At 35.6% G+C, this 20,809-nt stretch overlaps 1 protein-coding gene and 1 long non-coding RNA gene across 23 annotated transcripts in view; one reads left to right on the top strand and one right to left on the bottom strand.

Moving 5' to 3' along the window:
• NRXN1 (neurexin 1) overlaps nt 1-20,809 on the bottom strand; it is a 671,565-nt gene that overhangs the window by 309,397 nt on the left and 341,359 nt on the right. The gene's annotated exons all lie outside the window — the stretch shown is intronic.
• LOC148224190 (uncharacterized) lies at nt 1,218-18,937 on the top strand. Its single transcript, XR_015802156.1, has 6 exons — nt 1,218-1,319; nt 1,964-2,030; nt 8,211-8,393; nt 9,315-9,362; nt 9,619-9,682; nt 17,973-18,937. It is a non-coding gene; the product is annotated as an uncharacterized LOC148224190 (long non-coding RNA).

Raw genomic sequence — 20,809 nt, 5'->3', positions numbered from 1 at the left:
AGTAGTATTCACCAGTTGGGAAGTTTAAATTGGGAAAATTCTTTGGAATATGTGCTGAAAGTACATATATGACCTGCATTAATAATGATTAGGATAATTGTCCAGGAATTACCATTTAATTACTCACTTTCTTTAAGAATTAAAGACTTAAGATTTTATGTAGCATTGAAACTTGAGCTATGAACTGCCCTCTAAAATTATAATTATAGCAAGACAGAGACACTTCAATAAATCTGCTTTGTGAAATCAATAAATGTGTGACAAAGTATGCTTCAGACTGGACTGTACAGATTATTTAGGTCCTGCATAAATGCAGGTTTGACTAAAGAACCTGGACACCTACAGGGTTTAACAGCAACCTTGTCAATTTTTTTAACACTAGCTGGATTTACTTGTATAAATTGTAGTCACACCTTTGATTCAGACTCCTAGATCCATTTATTAGCACTTCAGTCTCAGGTGATTTAAACACTCAGGCAAAACTCAATGGGATGCAGGCACCTGGGACACATAAAACTTGAAAAAAATGATTCTAAAAGTCAATTTTGAGAGCCAAATAAAATTTTAAATGTTTCATTTTAATAATGATTCAAGAAACACAAGTAGGATTTTGCAAATATTTAAGTATTTACTATTAAACCCGTTGGAGACTGGTTCTTTAAAAAACCTCACTAGGTATCTAAGAGCATGTTTAAATCCATAAGCATACTAATTTTTCTCTATCCCCCCTCTCTATTCAAAATTATAGGAAGGCCTGAAGTGGTTTCCAATTTGGAATGATTCACCTCTATATGTAATGATTGTTATTTCCTAATAAGCATTAATAAGCCCCAAGAGGACTTTTCCAAGGGTTTGTAAAAATAATATTGAAAAAGCAAAGATTTTAAACTGTAAAGACCAGAGTATACCAAACAGCAAAGGTTTCAAGTTTCATTCCCAGCTCAGTATTTTAACTCCTGTTTTGTATAGTCAGTGGCCTCAACATTCATCTTCAGGACTACATTTTTACATTTTTAAAATGCTGCTAAATACCACTTTTTGGGGATTTGGGTTGTCAGGGAGGGAGGAGTTCACTCTTTTTAAATCACTTTTTGATGTAGCCTCTTTCTTCTGTATAAAAGCCAAACCCTTTTGTTTAACATAGGGAAAAAGCACAGCTCAGCTCTTTCAGTCACTGAATACTCCTCTTTCTGAACACATGCTCCCTTGTGACACAGGCTGCATCATGAGCTCACTTGTTAAAGTCCTGGCATCCTGGCACTCTGTTATTCACCATAAGCTATGGAAATGCCACTAACTACTCCATTGGCTTCTGTTCTGTAAGTAAAATTTCAATTTTATGCACCTCCACACGCTTCTGATATGCATCTGATGTGCCTGTAGCAAAGATACTGTTTGCTTTAGAAAGAATTAAATTATTAAAAGACATAATCTGGAGAGTCTTCTTTGCCATTTTTCATTTTCTACGAGGTGGACATATGTATTTGCATCATGAATACAGCTAACTTTGAGCAATTATTAGCCAAACAGGGATATCCCTCCAGCAAAAGCAATTCCTTACTGTTTGCCTAGGTGTCATAGCACAATGCAGCAACATCTGAATCTCACCACCACTATTGTGGGCAACAGAGGCAGGAATTATGTTTTTCCTTTCACCTTACAAAAAAACCCAAATGTATATGCAGAAGAAAAGTTAATTACACTGACAAATGAAAAAGAATAATGAAACATGTATTTGTTGTTGATGAGAACCTAAAATTAAGCTAAAAACCATGAATGATTTTTTTCCAGAAAGTTGCAAAGTACACCTCCCACTAGCAGTTTTGGAAATCTTTCCTGTACTGTTCTAAAACTGATAAATAATGGAGGTCCCTTTGCAACACAGTTTTCTACACTGGAAGTTTCCTAATTGCATATGTCTTCATACAGTATTATCCAGCTCAATTCTGTTTGGTGTTTTCAGGTGAAAGCATGACCCAAAAGAACTGGCCCCCAAAATAATTAGAGCAGAAAAGCAAAATGATGAACAGGTAAGGCATGTGCATCTACCAATTATTCCTATTGACCAAACCTCAAAGGCAGCATAGGAATTTTTCCTAAAGAACAATCTCTACCTGTATATGCAAATAGATCACCTGTATGCTTTAACAGATAGCTACAGGAATGTTTTTTTACTTGCACATAGTTTTTATCTACACAGTTTTTATTCTACATCTATAGGCAGGGTGTATGAGTTCACAGCTCAAACAGATGAGTCTCCTTGTGCTTTTGTGTAACCAGACTGATCTCCGTGGCACTGCAGATCTACATACCATAATATAAACTTAAGCATCTATCACAGGATGCCAATCTTTCACGGTAGATACTGAAGGAAAAGCAATTTTTCCTATAGTTGCTCCAGCTTTATATTGCTGATGAAAGAATACGAGGGAACAATCTTGCTATTGTATATCAAAAGAGCTTACTGTCTTCCCCTTGAAGTGTTTGGATATTAATAAATTCTGAAGTCATAGGTAACTAGACAAGCACTGTATAGAAATTCAGTCAGTGCGTTCTGATGTCAAGGATTTTCTTGATAGTGATAATTAGCTTTAAAATATTCCTCAGAGATCTTGAGATTCAACACTTAACTGTGATGGCTTCTGTACTGCACATGGCAGTTGTTCAGGGCAACTGGAAGTCTACTCCCCGAACAGCCACAACCTACTTTTTGTTTCAATTTGATCAACACAGTGGTTGCCAGCAAAATCTAAGTTACGTATTAGCATAAATATATTGAGAACTGAAAGGGCTGCTATATACAGCACATGTAAATTATTTACATCTAGTCAACCCAAGTGACTGCAGACATTGTAAGAAGCACAGCTGCTGCTGGTGCTAGAACCTTGAAGCTGTTTCTTAATATGAATATTCATCATTACTCTCTTAGAAGACTGTAGGGGAAAACATAGTCAATAAAAGTATATTCTGTGTTTTGTAATCAGCGAACAAGCAAGCAAAATAGTATGTGGAGGACATAGAGCAGCTGCTCTTTCCAAATGAATGCCTAATTGTGAAATATTTAGATCTCAGCACTGATTTCCTTAACAATTCTTCTTCTTGTTAGGGTAGATTGAACATCTTTGTGCTTTATTTAGATTTTCTTTTTTTCTCCTCCACTCACATGTTACCACAGAATCTAAAGAAAACAATCATGGGACAAAGGATTCAGATAATGTAAATTCGCAATAATGACCTATATTTATACAATGCTGCTTATCCCAGGGCATCCCTAGGCACCAGAGTTACCACATATGTGGGAATTTCACACTGATAAGCAAAACATACTTATGTATACATACATTTGCCCCTGACACTTTGGACTGATGGAGAAACCCAGTGTGTGCATCACTGTTTGACTCCTGGCCCTCAGGCAGAAAAGTGGTTTGAGCACTGAGTGCAGCAAAGTGCACTCTGGAACCTCGCCAATGAACTCTACAATATTACACAATTTAACATTCCAGAGCTTAGGGCTGGTAGTCAAGAACATAAAGCACATAGGGAAACAAGATTTCCTTGCTGCACAGAGGCTATTCAGTAATTTGGACTGCACAGGTAAATTCCTAAACCTGTGTCTAGTCCATGTGTAATGCAGAGTAACTCATCACAGGAATGACAACCAGCAACAGACATTTGCTTTCATGGCAGCACCTCACAAAATCTGATCTATAATGAAAACTCTCATTCTTGGAACTCACTATGACTTTGAACATTCCAGTGTTTGCATTCATAAATACAGTGACCAGAGATCTAGCACTTTTTACTAGCTTCATTCTTGTTCATTTCATATTGTTGTTCAGGAAAAAGATTTGGTCTGTTTAAATTATACTCTGTCCTAAGAAACAAATACAAGCAGTTTTATCTGTGCAGCAATAAAAAGGATAAATTTTACTGTCCCAAATACCTTCGAAAGCCTCTACAGGAATAGAAAGGTGCTATTATTTCCAAAACCACTTTTTATTTTCAGAAAACGCATTATAGTGTTTAAACAATTTTTTATAGATCTAAGTGAGAGTACCTAAACATTCCACCAATAAATTAGAAACATCATCTTTCAGCAAAAAAATTAGATGTTCTTCTTATCATTCCTAAAAAGAGAAATGTGCTTATATAACTTCAGGTATTGCAGTGATAAGGAATTTTTATTTATATTTGTAGAATGGATGCAATTCCTTGACATTCTAAAATATTAAATTCAAAATGTATCATATATATGGTGGCAACTGCTGCATGAATCTTCCCAGTTGAAAAGGTTAAATCTGTACAGCAAGCAAATGTTGATGCTCAGCAGGACAAAACTGGACTGAGGTGTTGAACATCTATAAGTCAGCAGATCTCAAAGCACAACTTCCTTTTTTTTTTTACTGAATTAGATCACCAACTTTTATATATAAGGAAACAATAGCTATTGTCACCAGAGACTACATTCTGAAAGACAAAGCTCTTGTATCATTAATATTACTGGGAGCTTTTTTGATAGTGCAAATATCCAGTAAATGGATATTTCCTGAACATCATCTAGCAGCACTAATTCACCTCTTGCCATTTTGTTCTCCTAAATGTTATCTACCTATAAAAGTCATGAAAAAAATCAGTATATTGAAAGCTGTGATTTCTCAGTACTTGTTAACAACCAATTAATGTTCTATTAACTTTACTATACTATACCTTCTACCCAAGGTGTTTGCAAAGAATAACAGAGGGACACAGACATAAAACAAGACAGAAAAGGGTAGGGCAGAAGCTACAAACACGTCAATTAATTGTTCTTGACCACATTTTTGTTTTCCCTGTACTTACTAAACCCTTCAGGCAAGCTTCCCTACTGTATGGGTTCCCATACATTTTCCCATTCAATGAACATGTTGAGTGTCATCTTCAAAAGTCAATCCCACAAACCCTTTACTCCTCCCATCATGCTGGGAGGGACTTGTTCTTCTGGCATTACTCCTTATGCCCTGAACAATGAGTTTCTGACCTGCACTAAGAATAATGTCACATTCCCAGCCATCAAGAAACACAACAACAGAATGACAAGCTCCATGCACAGCAGGCTTTCCATGCTACCACTGTACAGTGCCAGATGTTCTGATAGATATTTAATGACTGCCACATTTCATTTTTATTTATTTAGTAATTGAAAGGAATTATTATTATTATTATTATTATTGATAATTTTCAAATTATTAGAGCGGATCAAATGATGTTTTTCTTCGTTTTTTTACTACTAAATGGTAGTGGCACAGAACATTTAATAGAACTTTACATCTGCTGTATTTCAAAATGCAACTGAGGAATTAAAAATTAATAAATAATGGGGTTGCCTTGCCTTGACAAAGAAATATTCTCTTGCTCTCCTTTATCTTTGCCTTAATTTTAAAGAGAATATTTGCTGCAAGGTGTAGGTATCATAAAGAAATAGCTGGATGAAAACCAGAAAAACCACTCAGCCTGAATCTTCTGTAATAAGTTTTAAAGAAAGCCTTTCACATTTTCTATCCCTACAGTTACTATGCCACTTGGGAGGGGAGTAAAGGGTGGGAATTAAAATATTTCAAGCATGTTTTCCTGGGGGAATAAATTGAGAAAAGAAGAAATATTTCTTTATAATGTCAATCTTTACACACACATCCATATCCTTTTGTTTGTTTGCTTTAAACCCTGGTGATAATAGTTTTAGATTTAGTATTTACTTCAAGAGCTTGGGATGTTTGTATTTGGATAAGCAAAAATCACATGTTTTTTCTACCTACAACAAAGTAGAGCCATAGCTACATTTGTTTCCTGAATCTTTCCAAAAGAACATTAATGTATGTCTATGCATAACAAATATTGTCAAACACTATGAAGGATAATCTATTGAATGATATGATTTTAACAGTTTTAATTTCCTTTACTAACATAAAGCAAATATTTAATTATAACAAGTTGCTAATCTTCACACTATTTTGTCTTAAGATTGTGTTCTGTTTTAGAATTTTCATTTTCTGAAAAATAGTTTTTAGCTACCTGTTCCTTATCAGTAACTTTATTTCTATTATATTATTTCTCTTTAATCTCTTATGCTTGCTGTTCTTTTTTTCTCCCTTTATTTTCACTTTTCCCATCCCTGCTTTTCCTTCTCCACAGAAGTTTGTTTTCTAATCTATCCTATGGAAACTTTCTCTGTAGTATTTACAAGCCCTCATTTTCAGACAGATGTTCTAAGCATATGCTGATGTGCCTTTTGATTCAGGGCTTTACAGATGTTACAGAATTAAAATTCTCCTAAAACTCCTTTGGCATAGCTTATTATAGAGACAGAAAATAAGAAGTTCTGACCTCCAAAATGTGAAGGATCTCTCCAGAGCTGGAGTTTAACTAAGCTTTTGTTATTTTGCCTTCACAGTTTAAATAGATAATAAATGCAGTAAAGAAAAAAGCTTTCTGATACAACACAACAAATGAGAGAATCTGGGTTAAAAGTATATGAAACACAGAGTGAAAATGCGCTTGAGTACGTCCAAAAAATCACTGGTTCATAGAATTGTCAGGGTTGGAAGGGACCTCTGGGAATCACCCAGTCCAACCCCTTGCCAAGGCAGGGTCACCTGGAGCAGGTGACACAGGAGCGTGTCCAGGTGGGGTTTGAATGTCACCAGGGAAGGAGAGTCCTTAACCTCCCTGGGCAGCTGTGCCAGTGCTCTGCCACCTTCAATGTAAAGAAATTCTTCCTCGTGCTGAGGTTTTAAAGGTTTAAAAACTTCTTGTGCCTTAGTTTATGGCCTTGTCCTGTCACTGGCCATGACTGAAAAGACATGGCATCTGCCTTTGAGATATTTATATGCAGTAATCAGATCCCCTCTATCATGTCTTCTCCAGACTAAAACCATCCAATTCCTGGGCTGCTCAGAAAGAAACTTTTACCAATTAGAAGAATCTTGACCAAAAAAATCAGCTTTAACTGCTTACAGTCTACTATGCAATGAAGTAAATAAAAAATAATAAAAAAATAGGAATTTAGGCTTACCGGAGAGAGAAAAACATTCATTTTTAAGATAAATAGAGCCTCAAGTACAATCAAAGAATTTTAGAAAGAATAACGTTTAGAAAAATATTTCTGAACAAAGTGAAATTATGACCCCATTTTTTAATAAAAACAAATCTATTTTCATAGCCAATTACAGATGCCAATTTAGCAGAGTCATTCAAGATGCAAGTTGTCTCATTAAGATAATAAAGGAAAGAAGACAATGATGTAAGATTGTTTAAGATACAGGTTGGCTGATTCTCTCTGCAATTAATGAGTGAATTAATTAAACTTGACAAAAACCAAAATGCACTAGACAGCTCATCCAAGAAGCAGTCCCAATTCGGGAGATGACTGCAACCCAAAAAATAGCTGAGGTTACCTGAAATCTAACCGGTCAAAACAAAACATTTATGCCACTGGGGTTGGAACTTGGACATTTCTGCTTTGATTACAGTCCCAAACAAGCTCATTTGAGTGAGTTAAGCACAACTTCAAGTGAAAGAGTTAGGGACCCAAAGTACCTTGGGAACAGAAACTCATCAAACCTGCAGTGTCCAGGTTTTCCTATGCAGATCTTTCTCACACAAATTCAGTACCATGGAATTACTGAGTTCTTGATGATATATATTGTGCATCTAAGATGAGCATATTTGCACATGAGTTATGGGCTAAGTTTTCTCCAAGTTTTCTGGCTCTGGGCTTGACAGATTAACTCTTTCTTTAAACCTCCATTTGAAAAAAAAAACCCAAAAAAACTTAGGTGCTAATTTCTCAGCCCAGTCAGCAGCTAACTAACAACCCGAAAGGAAACATGAAGAAACTGTACTACACAGTGAAAGGGAATGCCTCAAGAGTATCCAAATATAATTGTGTTTGCAGGTTTGTCTTGGTTTTTTAGTATTGTTTTTTGATATTGTTTTTCAATGGCAAAGTTGTTTCAGAACAAACTTCATTAATTTTGCACTGAGAAATATCTCACAGACATGGTTATCTTTAATTACAGTAATTTCTTGCTCAGACTGATGCTTTCTCTAAATGGCAAATTCTTACTTTGAGTGACAAGTGTTTGTGAGTAATTTGAGTGTTTGCAATAGTCTTCTCACATTCACTACACAGCTTTGTTTCCCCATTTGTCTTATGTCATACCTATCTACTAAAGGAAACAGAAAGTAGATTAAGGATTTCAACTTCGACTTTTTTTCATTTTCATAAAAATTACTGCTTATGAATACTGTGGATCTGGGGAGTTACACTTCAGAACTTCGCACAAATGCTTTCAATAAAGACTCCACCACACCCTCCTGTGAGATTCCAGACTATTACATCTATGATAGATATCAAGGTAAGTAAATAACATTCCTCTTAATAATTGAAAAATGTCACAAAAACAGGCGTGCACAGGGTTGAACAGTCAGTTGGTGTGCAACACTGACACTCTAATTAAGCCAATTTCAATCAAAATGGCAAAATCATCCAAAAAACAGCAGGTTGATGACAGGTATTGATGACTGACAGGTATTGATAACAGGTATTGATGACACATATCATCTTACTGATGGAAAAGATGGTCATGGTTGTCAACATTATGTGATTCCCTGCTATATGGAACAGGATATCCAGGAAGGGATGCTCCACAGAGGACACCCATCACAATCTTTCCTGATGGCCACTAGAGACTTTCTCTATCTGCCCCTTTTTCCCTAAGGCAATATGGACATAGTTGCAGGTCATCAGATATGCATCCCTGGAATAAAAAAGAGCTTTAGAGTACATGTCCAGCTGCCTCAGCTTTTTTTCTCTGGTTTGTTATACCAGTTCCTAAAATGCCTTCTTTATTTATTTACCTGCTACTTAGGAGCTGTTGCCTGCTTTATGTTTTCTGCAAAATGGTCTGAAAAAAAATACTTAGTACTAATTTGCACTAAGAGGTAGCACTCAGGTAAATTTACATTTCCTCTAGTTTCAAACCCAAGCAGAAATGGCACATGGTGGCAATGAAGTCAGAAGACACAGTAGCAATAAGTGCAGCCCTAGTGCTATTACACAACACAAAACCAAGCCACATTATTTTAGTATTTGTATGATCAGAATGATGATTTGACATGGTAATAAATTTATTGATTTTTTACAGAATTTTGTAAACGAATTTAGCTTCTTTTTGTGGCAATGATCTTTTGGGGTGAGTGTCTTGGTTGATGTTTTCTGTGAACCCCAGAAGGTCATCATTGCAATGTTTTGTTGTTTTTTTTCCTTTTTCCCCTAGGTCACTCTCAAACTTACCACCTCCAGCTTTAACATATTGGCCCCAAAGGTAATGGTAATAAAGACAACAGAGTGTTGGGGGGTTTGCTCAACTGTTTATCTCGTTGTTCCTTTTTTTAAACTAAGTGGAAGAAAGGAAAGATAAAAGGAAGAAAAATCAGTTATTCTTTCTCTCTTGTGAATGCAGCCATGGGAAACTGTTCTCCACGGGTCGTGAGACTTAAATTACAAAGGCTAAAGGCTGGTTTCAGTCACCTCACATCAGAGCACATGTCTGCACTTTTAAATTTATATTCTTTCCTCAGTTTACAGAAGGCTGCCTGAGATGAACAGCATCCTTTGATCTCCCTGAAAGTCAGTTGTCTCCAGGTAGGGACACCACATATATAGTCATCTCTATTTCTCTCCCAGCCTCCTGCTGTTCTAGTCTTTCAGTTGTTTCCAATCCATCTTTTAGAGATACATACAAACATGCTCTTCCTAGCTAGCTCAGCAAGCTGTCCTACCTGGAAAGCACAGAATGTGCCTCTGAAATGGCTTTTTAACAAGTTTCACAAGGATGCAAAATTACTTAAAACGATGCTGTGGATGGTCAGATGGAGCTGCCCACAACAGCCACCTGGAACTAACATGCAACTGCCTCAAACTAGGGAAAGCAAATTTGAGAATAAAGCATCTCTTGGAGAGCAATTGCCCATGTGTGTTCCCACTGTGAGAGATTCACATTTGTGAAAAGCAAAATCTTGGCAGGCAACCCCTTGATGTGCAGAAATTTGCAAATCATTTCAGTCTAAGCAATTTTTCCATCCTTACCACAGAGCACTAAGGCTGCAATTGTACCCTGATAATCATAGCTACTGAATTCTAAGCAAAACGAAATTTCAGCACAGAGTCAACACTGCTAAATTCTAAAACGCTTAAGAGAAATGGCACTTAATTAAAATATACACAACTTTTGTAGATAATACATCAAAGTTTATATACTAGAAACTTAATCCCAGGATTAATGGAAGTTTAAACAGGGATTAAACCACATGAAGTTGTTTATCTGGCATTATTCTGATAAAACTGCAAAACATAGCAGTACATCTCCACCCTGCCTCTCAGCAAAATGTGAGATTAGAATAAGTGATACTACATACCCTCCACTTTCATGTGTCTCTTTAGATATCTCACTGGTTAAGAAACAAAAGCTTGCCCAGAAATAAAGGTAAAGAGAGGGTTTAAATTTCGGTATTTCCTAAAGGTAAACTCAGTCATTTAGCACATTTCTAGCACTCACCAGAAACATCTGGTCTCACAAATAGTGAAAAGTGAATGAGTTGGATTAGGAGTTTCTCACAGCATTGTAAGACCTCTGAACTTATCATGACACTAAGATCAAAATGAGAAAAAAAAAATCACAGCATAAAATACAGCATGTTGCGAGAGTCTGAAATGGCTTAGTGAGCTAAGAGAATTGCTAATTTATCAGGTAAAATTTCCTGGCCTCAGACAGCACAGGTGACTCTCAGCCTCTTTCTAGGATTCAGAAACAAGTAGGGAAAGAGCAGGGTATGAGTGACACAAACTTTTACATGTACATGATAGTACACCTTGTTGCAGTCTCAAACACCAGACCAAATCCTTGACACTGAATTGAATCTGAGCACTCAAGTCACCTGACAATTCTGTCTGTTTGAACAAACTGCTGCATGTGACAGATATAAACCCATCCCTGCACTTGAATGGCTGACTGAGGTGGAAAATTACCTATTTTCAAACTAATCCTAAAATATCAATAGAAAGCACTGCTCTCTTGAGTTGTTCACTTTCTCCAAAATGGAAATTAGAGTAGTTTTGGATTAATTTTGTAGTATTAAGCTTGTCAGGTGAGCAACACAACACAACAGATTTTAAGTTTGAAGGAGTCCAATGGAATGGAAACTTCTTATTCAAAATCTGAATGGAGCTTCAGCTTTTTGTATGAGATCAGGTCCACAGACCTCTATATGCCTCCAAAAGGCAAAAAAAAAAAAAAAAAAAAAATCGATCCAGTGTGTTAACACAGTTAAATAGTTCTTTTATCATCTTACATTTCTAGGGTCTTGAAACCTTTTATAAGAAATGCTTCTCCTACCCACTCTCTATTTCTAATGGTTTTTCCACAAAGTGCTACCCACTGTCTCCTTGTTATAATTTTTTTTCTTATAATTTAAGTGTTTTTCAATTTTAGTCAACAGTAACATTATGGAAGATAAGCAACTAATGACCAATTTTTAAAAGATTACAGGGCTTAAGCCTTAGAGACAGTACACAATAGCATGCACTGTGAGACACCCATTTTCTATCATTAAACTACACTATATAAAAGGAAAAAGTACAGTACTGTAAGCACAGTTATTTCGGCAAACAAAACACTCAAGGATTTTTAAGGTGCAAAAAAAAATTGCAAAATCATATGCCATAAGGCTCTAACCATGCTAGAAAAAATAAGACCAAAGCCTTGTAGAATATTGTTTTAGTTAAGGAGTGGCAGTTGTAGGATGTCTGAATGCATACAGGCACCAGCTTCCTAATGATTAGCACAGTTTCATTGACAGGCTCGGCTGCAGAATCACAAAGCAAACATAAATTGCAGCAAATTAGCAGAAGATTTTTTCCTTTCAAGGAAAAAGTTTAATGGATGTTTTGCCTGAGGAGTTGATTTCAATGGCTTCTCAGCAGACAAGGCTGCGCTGCCAGGAACTACAGGAGCACAGAGTAAATTTAATAATGGCCCTATGCCACAGCATGTTTTATACAGCTACACAGCAGATCCCCAGTTAGGCACAGGCTCTGCACATTCAGCACAGGAAACTGAGCATTTCAGAGCCATGAGGGCCTGGGTCTCATTAGGCAGAGATAGAACCTGTGGCTGTCTACAAAGGTAGCTGCCACTTAGAAATACATCTGGCTTCCAATGAATTTAACGCAGTTTTATCAAAAAATTCCATCACAGTGGAATTTAACCCCTAAACAAAGTTACTGAAAGATGCCAAAAGGAAAGGGAGATTTGGAAATATTTAAGGAAATATAAAAATGAAGAAAATGCAATATCGGGAGGACTTTTCACTGCATCCGATTGATCACCAAATTCATCTCTCCCAATCTAAACACACAAAATGGAACATCAACATCATGTTGCAAAGGCATGAATTAAAAAAAAAAAAAAATCCCATGCCATGAATATTGATATCAGAGCATGCCATTTGAGTTAAAATTGGCTATAATTGCCAGTCTCCATTTCGGAATATTTTAATTTAGTCATGGCAAACTGACACTCAGGTAGAAAAAATTATTTCCTAATTTTAAAATCAGCAAAGAAATTGATTCCAATATGATCTTTACAATTGACTAACTTCAGCATAAACACAGGGCAAATATCAGGACTGAAAGGAAAGAGTTTTCAGAGGTGATGTTTAATCATGATAGCCACAATATCATTGCTTGCTTATTTTGCTGTCTGCAGAACTGATACATATGTTCTCGTAAATAAATTCATTGATCTTTCTCTCAAACATTAATATAAACTGACATCATGCTACAGAAACATATCCATTTGGGATGCTCTAAAACCTTCTGGGAAAAAGTGCACATAAAAATAGGCATTGAAGATGAGTAAATATTTTGTTATTATCACCATTTTCAAGTGTATCTATCACTGATGAACTCAGACCTCAAATATCATTATATACTTGATGCTTTTCTCAAAGAGGTATGAATTATTGCTGCTAGTTTGGAGTGGACAAAAGTGTTCATTGTTATGTTAATGCTTACATATCCTCTACATGTCTGACACATTTTCCTTTAAAAGTTACACTCTTCAATCTGCTGGGTAGCAGAAAGCACTCTCTGTATATAACACTACAATAGATTGGATGAATAGTTTATTTATTTGTGTCCCACTCACTTCCTACAGGAATGAGTCCCAAACTCATCCTGCCTCTGTGGGCAGAAGAGCCATTGTGGGTGGTGAGCAGGAGTGTAGCTGAGAATCCCAGTAATGACCCAGGTTAACAAAATCAGAGCCAGAAGAAACTTTAAATCTCCTTTTTGAGACTGTCCTTGAACTGTTTGGCAGTCCTGGAGGCCAGGGAGAGAGGGGACATTTCCTGTTCTGACCGTGCTATTGCATTCTATCTTCTTAAGGTAATTACTCTGGCTTTCTTGAGATATACTGGATTTTGACTTAAGGCCTTTTTATGCCACTCTAAGAGGTAAAAATAATAAAGGTTTTAAAGTGCTTGAAAACAGCCTCAAGTCCAGTCATAAATAACTACAGAATAACAACCTAAATGTTTACTAAGCTGAGGGAAGAGATAAATCCTATTATATCTAAATGGAATAAATATACTAATAAATAGAAGTTTTGGAGCACAGATGGCAGTAGAAATAAATGTCATTGCAAATCTTTTCCTTTTAAAAGCTGATTTGAAATGAACATAAATGATGACACAATCATATTTTAAGGACAAGTGTAGGGTAAATAATTTACATGTATTAAATAGCTAAGTCTTGCCAAAGAAAAAGAAAAAGAAGAAAAAGAAAGAGAAAAAAAGGAAAAAGAAAAAAAAAAAAGAAAAAGAAAAAAAAAAGAAAAAAAAAAAAGAAAAAAAAGAAAAAGAAAAAGAAAAAGAAAAAGAAAAAGAAAAAGAAAAAGAAAAAATAAAAAAGAAAAAAGAAGCAGCCTGGACAGGACCATTTATTTTTCATGATCATTAGACATTTTTGTAGTTCTGTGTGGCAGAGTGGTATATGATTATTATTGATATTGATAATAATTCTTTTATGTTACTTTCTTCAAAAGTTAAAACATATATATATAACTTTAAGAATTTTATTACTACAGTGAGATTTAGGATTTAAGATAGGATTTAGGATATTAAAAGCACAGGCAATATGCAGTGACTTCTGCAACCACAGTGGAGTGGATTACCATGGCTCTCCATTGTGCCTTGGCAACACATGACCAGGATAAAATTACAGGATCACTGCCACCTGCCAGCTTGAGGAACCAAACCACATGCTCCCACAGAATAATAAAGAAAGTTAGGATTAAAAAGCAAATGAAGGTGAAATCCTAAAGGTCTTCAGGGACCTCTGGGCTATGTGTTACTCCTTTTATCAATCTGACTTGTCCACAGAGATGAAGACTCTTCCCAGTCAAACAGGCCAATCTAACGTAATGCCTGAATTTTCACACAACTGAACATGTGCAATGTGCAACTCGTATTAAACCTCACCTTTGGATTTACAGCTTTTCATCTTGAAACAGGAAAAAGAAAATAGACAAATTGTTCACACTGTAAACAACACCAGAAACTCAGCTAAGAATTTCACATTAAGAAGCAATCTTAAGTCAGAAGTCAGAAAAAAATTTCCAAAATGTTGTTACTGGGCCATGCTTAAATTTCCCCCCTTCCTTTTTAAATAAAAAAAACCCCAAAAATTATATTCTAATAGAGGGATGAAAAAAGGATTTACTCAGAATCACTTAGAAGTGATTTGAAGGAATAATTTTAATTATCTCTGAGACGATATTAGTCTAGATGTTTTTGTCTTCATATGAGACCACTTTTATAATTCTGTAGGTGTTCAAATTTTTACTCCCATAAACATACATATTAGATTTAATTTCAGAATATTTACATTAAGGAATTATATTTACCAATTTATAGGTGCTTCTTAATAGTCCATATTTCAGTTTAAATAAACCTAAACATGAACAAGGGCTCGTGTAGAGTTATCCTATGGTGTTTCTTCCCCATACTTTCTATTTTTCTTAAAAATTTGAAGGCTTTTATGCCCTTTATACTTAAGAACACTTAAAACTTTGCTTTGAACTACCCAGGATTGCCCAAAATTTATCACCTAAGGCTGTACAACTGCCAACACCTATATGCAAGGGTATGATTTCCTACAGCCTTCCACATTCTTACTCCTTCTTGCTTAAGCTTTCCAGTTTTAAAAGCTGTTTAACACACAATTCCACCAATATTTACACATCAATAACTTAGCATGGCACAAACTGAGCAATATTAACCTCTGTTCCCAGCATTCCCTCTCCATACTAATTACTTCTGGCATATCAAACTGAAGATGTAGCTCCCCAAGATCTTGGCTTAGGATGCAGAGCTGGTTTAAGAAATTTATGAGTCTGAAATTTTCTCCAAACTGGTCCCCCCCACAGCCACCCAGCCACCACAGTTCTGCTGGTGAGGCTATATTACACAATGTGACTTTAAAATATCTTTTCCATCCCATGTCCACCAACACTCCCATTTTAGAAGGTACATGGGACAAAATGTTTATAGAAACAGGAAAAAAAAAATTCTACTCTTAGCTTCTATGTAGGGTTACATTATAAGTATATGAGGGGAATTTAATGTTTCTACTTAACATGATGTTCCTTCTCTAAATGTAAAGGCTTTTGAGTTTAGACTTTCAAAACTGACATTTTCCAAAGTACTTAAATTCAACAATATTTTTTACAAGACAACCTTAATCCTGACTTCATTCTTCCTAGAAAATTGGGCTGAGAAACAAGTTGAAGCAATTTCTTAGACAGCTTATTTATCTTCTGATCAACTAGTTAAAAAAATAAATTATGCAGTGCAGAAACACTCAAGTATCTTTTCTACATACCCGAAATTACAATACACTGCATTTTTGTTATAGGTTTATGAATCAGCTTTTCCCTGTTGTCTGGCGTACAGTATCATACACAGGAAAAGGTTAATCTGTAGAGAAAATATCATCTCTTGGCCCTGTGCATTTGTTGGAGTCACACAAGCTTTCTTTGAAGTTGCCTGTCATCCAGTAAAGCTGCTTTAAGTAGTTCAAATTAAATATCACTAGTATTACAGGTTGATAGCAAGTAGAGTCAAGAAAGAGAAAAGCTTTGGGGTAGAATTTCAGGGGGAAATGGGATTATGTTTGCTCTGTAACATACCCCCCAAATTATGATTGTAAAAACTGTTCAGGCCTCAGTTGCAGAGAAATTCAATCTACTCAGTTCTGAAAGTATCTGAACTTTATCTGACATGCTGCTATTGGTCCAGCAAATCTGGAAACATTTTTCATTTATTCCTGGTAGTGCTTTCAATTACAGAGATACTATCATTTTGAATATTTCCTCCTATGAAGACTTCCCCCCAGGGTTTACAAAAGGAAACCTATTAAAATGTGTCCCCATCCTTTTAGCAGGGAAAAAGGACAAGACGGAATAAAACAAGAAAGACTGGAGCTCAGCACTAAAGCAAAATGTAGTTGAGGAGCCACATTTGCTACTGGAACAGAGGAAAATTCATGGCCACAATCGACCTAAGGCCAACATGTTTTGGTGATCTAGAAGATGGAATAAAGAGGGGAAAAAAATGGAGAGTAGAAAAAATTTCAAGTAATTTCAAAATTTCTGTGTTTAGTTTTAAGACTGGGTTTAATACTTAAAGGAGAGGGAAAATGCCATGACCCTCTATATGATTTTGGATTTCAACATATTAGAATGAAGTCATTCTGCTGGTGATCTGAGACTCAAATTGTAACTGAATTTCACTTTGCTGCTAAAAAGCATCTGTCCTGTCTAAATATCAGATCATTGACCTGATTAGAAGTTTTCTTAAGGTTCACACAATTTAAAAGGGAGAGAATTTTAAAACATCAAAACATTCTGTAGTGATGACTCCCTTATATGGTAAAGCAGACTCTGAGTTTGAGATGATTTGCAAATGGTATCTGTAAATATTAATGCACTTTGACATTGAATATTGCATATCATACATTTTAAGTGTCTTTTAGTGTGTGGATGTTTACAGTGAAATGATGTGCTTCTGAATATGCCTGTTTTCAATTCAAAGTGTGGCTTCATTAAGGAGAGTGATAACATAAAGCTTAGCAGCATGATCATTCCTCGAGAATTACCACAAAATTGACATGCATCCTTAACACAAAGTTTTAATTGGGTTTGTGGGCACCAAACAGCTTCACAAGCTTTAGCTGTTCTTCACCCTCTTTTCTTTAGTTCCAACTTTCCAGTACCCAGCCTGGTATTGACTGCTTTTAATACAGAGTGGTTTTCCCCAGGCTGGGACTTCATTTTGCAGTTGCCTTCACCAAGCAACCAGACACTAAAAACTTCATAAGATTCCTTCAGTCCTAGGAGCATTTCTTCCATCAGTATTTTTTTCATACTGTTATTGCAGACTCTGTTGCCTTCTTTCATAATATCCTGGAATACCTCATCAGAAAATGGCTACAAAGAATTTCAAACACGAAATCAGCACACAAGATTCATAAACCTCAGTTAAAATGAAATATTGAAGGATCTTAAACATTGCAGGTAACATTGTGAGAATAAGCACCCTTATAAGTGTATATGTTAAGAAAAATATGGATATTTCATTTAGATTAGCTGCTGCTCAAGTGGAGTGGCAGGCTTAAAGGGGCCAAAACAGGTGCAATGTCCATTCTTCAGCATGGGACCAAAATCATGAAAGCAGCAAAAATGTCTGTATAATGCATCCTTCCTTGTGCCTTTAATTTGGACTCTGAAATACCTCAATTTGCCTAGATCAGAATCAGGGCATTTTCTTTATTCTGCTTTTAATAGAAAGTTTTTCTTTGCCTGACTCTTCTGCAGGATCTGGCAGAAATGAACACACAGAAGACTGTGTCAAGAGACTGACAAAATCTCATTTTGCAACGAGCACAGGAATGCCTCATACGTGTGGAGTTACTTAGAATCTAACCCACCTATGCAGCTGTCAAGCCAGAGCACATGCTGAGGAAGAACAGGTTGCCTTAGCAACCCCAGTCCTGTTGTAGAAAAAGGGAATAATTTTATCTTTCTGAAGCACCATTGTGCCATTGTGCTTAAATACCTTACACATTAAGTAGACATACATTACCAAACTCTCCATACACACTTTGAGCTGTTTTCATGCTATGGGTTAGAGAAGACTCTGCTTGGAAAAGGTTTTTCATCTTCTTTCTTACCATCTGTGACCCTAGCAGCTGTCATGTATTAAAAAAGGTAGCACTTACTCATTGCCTTTTTTGGGTGAGTTTGCTGGAAATGAACGACTGACATCATTACAGAGTTGAAACTTCCAGCTGTGCTGTGTATAATGATTAATCTAGTTCGGAAAACAACCAGGTACATAAAATTGATTTTAATATATGATATTGTTGGGATGTTCAGAGAAATCTGTGCAAAGGAATAATGATTGCACTCGACCACTATGCTTATTATTGTGAATAGCTTTTGACTACACAAATTTCAGGTCTGAACTGTACATAATATGCCATTAAATTGTAATAATTGAAAGTTCTAGAGAAAGGAATCTAATGATACCCAACAGAACAATTTTAGTTCCATGAGAATATATTTAATTAACCCTTAATCATTTTCACCTTTATGACACTGGAAACACTTCTAGGATTTGATTTACAAAATTATTATGCCATTAATAAGAGAAAGATATTATTGACATACCAAAATCCAATTTAATTACTCCCTTGATTCCTCCAGAGGCAGAGAGAAGCTTGCAATTTTCTGACACTATGATCCATTTTTAATATTGTGAAATAAAAAAATATCACTGATTAGGCCAGAAATGTTGCATAATTGCTTCTGTCTGAGCTACAAGTACAACTATACCAATATATTTTGGATACCTTGAAAGTTCTTTTTTTGGCTTTTTCTGTATCAAGTATCTCAATAATTTACTTGCTACTCTTTGCTAGAAATATTCTTGCATAAAAGAGCTTCTACAGTGACTGTCAAAAAACCTATTATTTTCATTTTTTAAAGGTATAGCTTGTAATGTACTTAAGAAAATGGAAATTCCTGAAGCATTTTAGGAATGGATAGCTTATCTAACTGACCGCTCCAGAATTTGCATGTAAAGAAAAAAATTCTTTGTTTTAAAACTGTAAAGAAAACCACGCCTGTTCACTTACATAACTAATAGACTGATGTATCTTAGCAAAAAGCTGAAATGTACATACTTCCAAATTTACATACTGCAAGACCCACATAAAACAGTGGAGGAAAAAACCTAACAGAGTTGGGACAATAAAGACTTGAAAAAATGTTGTAATGTATGCATCAAGCTCTATGGCTCTTCCCGAAGCACCATATAAATAAAAACAACAAAAAATAAGTAATCTTGGTTGACAGCCAAAAGGTAACACTTTCTTTGCACTTTTTAAAACTTTTCTAGTTCTCCTAAACACCTTAACTCCTCTGCATTTCCAATATGTGTGTAAAGTCCTACTTCCTTTGAATTTTATACAAATTAGGCTTCTGATATTTGTCATCAGAAATTCCAGATGTTCATTGTAGTGAGATACCAGGAAAGATAAGCTGAGTAAATTGAGATTTCTTCAATTAGTTCATTCCACTATCTTGCCCTGTGCTGTAATTTTGTGCACAGCTATCTTTATTTCTCATGTGTAAAGTGCATCTCAGTGGCAAAATAATCATATGAAGTATTTAGACTGGTATGTTATCAGGGACAAATCTTTTACATTCTCAGCTACTGGAGATGAAAATCAAATGTATTTTAAAGTACACTTGAGGAATTTCCTATCCCTTTGCTTAATAGCAGGTTACATGTTTATTGGTAGCTAGCAACTACAAAGTCTTAGCCAGGAATATGCAACATTATTTTGGAAAGTACTAATGAGAGAGGATATTATTGTTAGTTCAGCTTTTGGCCACTAGATTAATTAAGCTCCTTTATTTTGCATATATCCTGCTCACAAAAGTAGCATTAAGATAGATTTTACATTCTAGGTGTCAAAAGGTCCAAAAGATGCACTATCTATAACAGTTAAATCAATTAATAAATGAGAAGGAAATCTATGCAACAAAATGGCTTAAATGCCTCCTTTGTGTCATAGTGGACTGATAATACAAAGTGAGTATCACCCTAGTTTGCAATCCAGGAGAAGGAAGACATTGTGAGAGGCAAATGAATACCAAATTGTCAACACCATACAAGAGTTCAGAAGACTGTAAAAATTCAGTGGCAAATACAAGAGAAAATAATAAATACTCTCATTTTTTAATGCACTATAAACATAGTGTGTGATTTTTTTCAAATGTGAATGCACACACTGAAAACATTAACCAGTGCAAGCCTCAGGATATCCACATCTATGCTTGTGAGCAATACTGAATTACCTGCCATGCATCTGGGCTATTACATTCTCACTAATTACATGTTCCCAAAGTACGACTCCTGTCTCATTTAGTGTGGGATTGTGCTCGTTTTGATCCGAGCTCTGCAGCAAAGGTGGCTGGTGTTTTTATAAGGCCACTCATTTACTGCTGAATGCTGACCCAATATTTAGAAGTCTTGTGCTTCAAATTGTACCTCGGTATTACTTAATACACTTTCCAAACACTACAGTGAAGAGACAATTCAGTTCCTTCTCAAATTTTTTATCATATCAAATACTCTAATATTG

Source organism: Sturnus vulgaris, chromosome 3 (assembly GCF_052056855.1).
Source record: "Sturnus vulgaris isolate bStuVul1 chromosome 3, bStuVul1.hap1, whole genome shotgun sequence".
NCBI classification, from domain to species: Eukaryota; Metazoa; Chordata; class Aves; order Passeriformes; family Sturnidae; genus Sturnus; species Sturnus vulgaris.
The sequence above is the reverse complement of the archived record's forward strand: the minus strand, read 5'-3'. Positions and strand labels throughout refer to the sequence as shown.